The sequence below is a fragment of the Myotis nattereri genome (assembly GCF_964212035.1).
Source record: "Myotis nattereri genome assembly, chromosome: 2".
In the NCBI taxonomy this organism is placed as follows: domain Eukaryota; kingdom Metazoa; phylum Chordata; class Mammalia; order Chiroptera; family Vespertilionidae; genus Myotis; species Myotis nattereri.
The window spans coordinates 52093243-52098491 of NC_138076.1; positions in this window are offsets into that span (position 1 = coordinate 52093243).

Sequence of the window (5249 nt, forward strand, 5' to 3'; positions counted from 1 at the left end):
AGTTTATTTGGTTCATTAGATCCTGCATATGAGCTATTTTTATTGATTGATTGACTTTGAGAGAGAGAGAGAGAGAGAGAGAGAGAGAGAGAGAGAGAGAGAAACATCAATTTGTTGTTCCACTTATTATGCATTCATTGGTTGATTCTTTTATGTGCCCTGACTAGTGATCAAACCCACAATCTCTCCAACCAACTGAACTACTCAGCCAAGGCCCAGTTTTTCCTTTTTTTAATTTTTTTGGATTCTGTTAATATGAGGTATCTTACATAGTCAAAAAGAAACAGAAAGTAGCATGGTAGCTGCTAGGGGATGGAAGAAAATAGAATTTGTTGTTCAGTAGGTATAAAGTTTCAATTTTATAAGAAAAAAGTTCTAGTGATTACATAGACATAATATATCTGTTGTAACTATTTTGGAACTTCAGACTCTACTGAAGTCTTTGAACTTCCCGTGAAAGATTGGGAGGTGAATTTTGGTTAATTTTAGTCATTTGCAGCTCTTGGACAGTAGCAGCTCCCCCCCCCCCCCCAGACACACACACACACCCCTCCCGCTTCCCTGCAGGGTTTCTGGAGCAGCTTGTATACAGCTTGTGAAAGGCAGAGTGGGCAGGCCTCCAAGCATCAGGATCTGTGCTCTGTTGCTGATTGTACCTTCTGATTGCCGAGATGCAGACACAGCTGGGCAGAAGCTGCTGCAGCCCTCCCCATCACTGTTGCAAGCTTCTCCAGTTGAAGCAACTTTTAGGGGATTTAAAGGACTGGCACCTTTTCTGTCTTCCTCCCTCCTTCCCTCCCTCCCTCCCTCCCTCCCTCCCTCCCTCCCTCCCTCCCTTCCTCCCTTCTTTCTCTCTCCCTTTCTTTCTTTCTTTCTTTCTTTCTTTCTTTCTTTCTTTCTTTCTTTCTTTCCTTCCTTCCTTCCTTCCTTCCTTCCTTCCTTCCTTCCTTCCTTCCTTCCTTCTTTCTTCCTTCCTTCCTTTCTTTCTTTCTTTCTTTCTTTCTTTCTTTCTTTCTTTCTTTCTTTCTTTCTTTCTTTCTTTCTTTCTCTTCTTCCCCTTTTAGGAGCTAGGTACTTAAGGACTAGGACACTTGAAAGCAACTGCATATGTGGGAGAATTTAGCTAATCACCAAGCATGCTCAGGGGAAGACAGAGACTCAGAAAAGTCCTGAGAAAAATCTTAAGTTTATAGTTCAAACTGAAGATCTGTGTACAGATACATCATACAAAAGTCACAAAATACAAAAGACAAAACAAACAAACAAAAAACCCCAGCAAATCCCGCGGGGGGTGGGGGGGAGGAGGGGAGGAACCTCTGGAGTTTCTCTATTATAAGATAAAAATGTCTTGTTTTCAGCAAAAAATCACAAGGCATGCTAAGAAATAAGAAAGGTTGGAACATTCAAAGAAAAAAAAAAATCGATGGAAGCTATCCTTGTGAAATGTCAGTTGTGGACTTACTAGACTAACATTTTAGATCAACTATCTTTTTTTTTTTAATTGGTACAAAAATTTATACATACCCTTCAGCCAAATCCTTCTACTATTAACATATCTTTTTCCAGTATTATTCTGTATTAATTTCAGGTGCACAACATACTGGTTAGACAATTATATACTTTACAGAGTGGTCCCCTGATATTTCAAGTTACCCCCCCGCTGGCCTATACATAGCTATTACAATATTGTTTTTTTCCTCCATTCACCTCTCCCCGGCCACTCCCACCCCCCAACACATGCCCTCACCCCCCTAGTGACTGTGTCCATTGCTAATTCTTATATGCATGCATACATCATATATCCAGTTTTTCCCTTTTAAAGAATAGCCATTTCTTCTCTGATATTATATGCCCAGTGTTACATAGTTGACATATTTGTACTTGATAAAATTTGAATTCAGATAAAGAAGTACGCTTCAAAAATGACAAAGACTCAAATAAGAGAAACTATAAAAAAAATCACTCCATTAAGTCCACTGTATGTAATTACCAGTTTTTATATTAAGGATAATACTTAATGCAAGAAAGGATGCCAGAACTATAACTATAGATCAGATTAACTTTTCTCCTTCAGAGCAAACAATCAGGTATCTTCATTGAGACTTCTATGGAACGATACTCAAAATAGCATCTTTCTATCTAATAATAGACAAACAGGGTAATTGACCATACCTTTGCTACACCTCCCATTGGCTAATCATCGTGATATGCAAATTAACCACCAACAGAGATGGCGGTTAATTTGCATACGTAGGCTGCAAGCAGCAGAGCAAGGACTGAAGGTAAGCTGAAGCAGCGAAGATGGAAGATGGAAGGCAGCTGCGGCCTGGGTCACAAAGACGGAGGACGGAAGGCCTCTCCAGCCAGAGTGAAGGCCTGGGTCCCAGGTGTCAGAGGAAAACCAGTGCCCGCAGCCAGGTGAAGGGAAGGCCTATTGCACGAATCTCTTCATGCAACAGGCCTCTAGTCTTATCTAATAAAAGAGAAACATGCAAATTGACCATCACTCCAACACACAAGATGGCCATCCCCATGTGGACACAAGATGGCCACCACAAGATAGCCCGCAGGGGAGGACAGTTGTGGGCGATCAGGCCTACAAGGGAGGGCAGTTGTGAGCAATCAGACTTACAAGGGAGGGCAGTTTGCGGGGACTAGGCCAGCAGGTGAGGGCAGTTAGAGGTGACCAGGATGGCAAGGGAGGGCAGTTGGGGGGAACCAGGCCTGCAGGGGAGGGCAGTTGGGGGCAATTGGGCCAGAAGGGGAGCAGTTAGGTGTCAATCAGGCTGGCAGGGGAGTGGTTATTGCGTGATCAGGCTGGCAGTGAGGCGAACAGTTGGGAGCCAGCAATCCCAGATTGGAGAGGGTGCAGGCTGGGCTGAGGAACACACACACACACACACACACACACACACACACACACACACCATGCACGAATTTCATGCACCAGGCCTCTAGTTATATATAATAGTAAATTAGATATTTAACAATATTTAATTATGAGCTCTAATCCATTGCTATAAAAGTTATAGGTAAGACTTTATAGACACATTAATTTCTTGCATGAAAAATATTACACCAGATCAAAACAAGAAGAAGGATGTCCTAAGAACAATAACAATAACAAATTAAAACAAACAAACAAAACTCTTGTTCAATTAAGAGTAGTTTTGATCACTTTTAAAGATTCAGATCACTAAAGGACTGGGCTTTTCAAATACATAGAATCATAATCTCTGTGTGTCAGGCCTAGGTAGCAACATTTTAAAAGAAGGCTGTATTTTTGTTTGTTTGAGGATAATAAACATAGAAAATCATTGCAGGAAAACTACTGATTTCCTTTATTTTGTGGTCTAATGATTTCTCAGGATGTGTACACTGAAGTCATTGTTCTGGAATCTACTTGGGACTCCAGTTCCACAGCCTTCATTATAGTGATTCCACCTAGTTTTACTCTGTGGTTCCTAGAAGAAATGATCTCTCCTGGGTGACCTTACAGTGGAAAGAGAACAGCACCCAGAGAATCGTCTTCTTTGTCTAATAAATAATCATCTAAGCCACATCAAGCCTATCAAGCAATAAAGCCTGGCATTTATTTTTGGAAAGTCTTCATCTGAGCCTGAATGGGGACAGTTAGAGACACATTTTCAGGTGTTTGTCTTTTATTAATGCATAAAATAATGCTGATACTGAGCTTTTGGTGACATTCTAAGCAAGGAGGAACTTGTTGAGCAATGTGGACTCCCCACCAGCAGCTTGCTTTGGTGCACACTTAGAAGTTTGTATTATCCCATTAGACCATTTGCTTTAAGATGATGAGGTGTTATGGAGAGAGCTTCTTAGAAGGAATATTCTTAAGTCACTTATATTTGAATGAAACAATTCGAAAGTTGTTGTCAGACACAATTACATTGGTCAATAAGTGGCAAACACGAGTGGCTGGGATCTAATTTTGAGATATATGAGTGAGTATTGGCTTTTATTTGGAATTAATGTATCAAGATAAAAAATATATATCCTTAGGTTGTCCTTGCAAAAGTAACCCATACAAATACTTAAAAAGAGATTATCAATTCCCTTGTCCCCTAGAAAAGTTAATTGTTGAATCTGGCTAAATTCACCCATTCTAAAATGCCTTATAAAATTATAAGCATATTTGAGCAACCAGATGAAAGTTTAGGATTGCTTCACTTGAACAAATTCTGTATATGCTTAAAGCAGAACGACCAAGCAATGTGAATATTTGCCATCTGGAATAATTGTAATTTCCTTCTTCATATTCATCACCTAATGTGTGTCCTTCCCAGTTACTTTTATTATTTTGTTCATGGGAAAGGAATCTTCATTATCAGGAATCAGCGATTGTGAAGAGCCCAGGGTATCTAGATTCAGTATAACCTTTAAAGTTTAAAAGTCAATAAATAGGAACAGACTGCAGAATGTCAGAGGGAAGATGGGGCTGAGTGGGTGAGAAGAGATCAATCTAAAAACTTGTATGCATATATGCATAACCCATGAACATAGACAATAGGGTGGTGAAGGCCTGGGGGTGGGGTGGCGAGGGCAGGCTAGAAGAGGTAAATGGGGGGAGGGGGGCATATGTAATACTTTCAACAATAAAGATTTTTAAAAATCAAAATAAAAGCAATATTTAGTCATGAATATTGAGAAAAAATTAGGCTGGGGGGGGGGGGGACATGGTGATCTAATTAAGGAATTACATGACTTCCCCTTAGTTGAAATGCCCCAGAGAGTATTCTGATGTGTTATGAATGACTGGTCATTGGTGGCACTCTTCTACTGCTGGGATAGCTACAATGACTTTTTTGTCACTGTCTGTGTAACTTTTTTCTGAGGACGCCTTTGATTAGAACATAGAGACTTTAGTAATTTGTCACAAAGGCTTTAGTATTAATGGCTTCTGGAAAGAGCTTGCACATAAGTATAGATTCATAATACTGGGGAGTCCAGGTTTTTGAGCAGAACAGTAAGAAATGGTAAAATATCAGGGCAAGGTTGACTGCCAGGTAGAAGTACAAAACTCATAATAAATACTCCATCAAATTCTAAGTAAATTATTTTTTCTGAAAGTATCTCTAGAAAAGAAAGGGTAATATTTTGTTGTAGCTTCGGAAACTTGTAAAACTTGTACAGAAAAAAACCATCAACCAAAGAGTAAAGAACAAGTCTATGTTGCCTCAGCATGAGCAATACATATGATTTGAGATAAAATAAATAAAATAAAATAA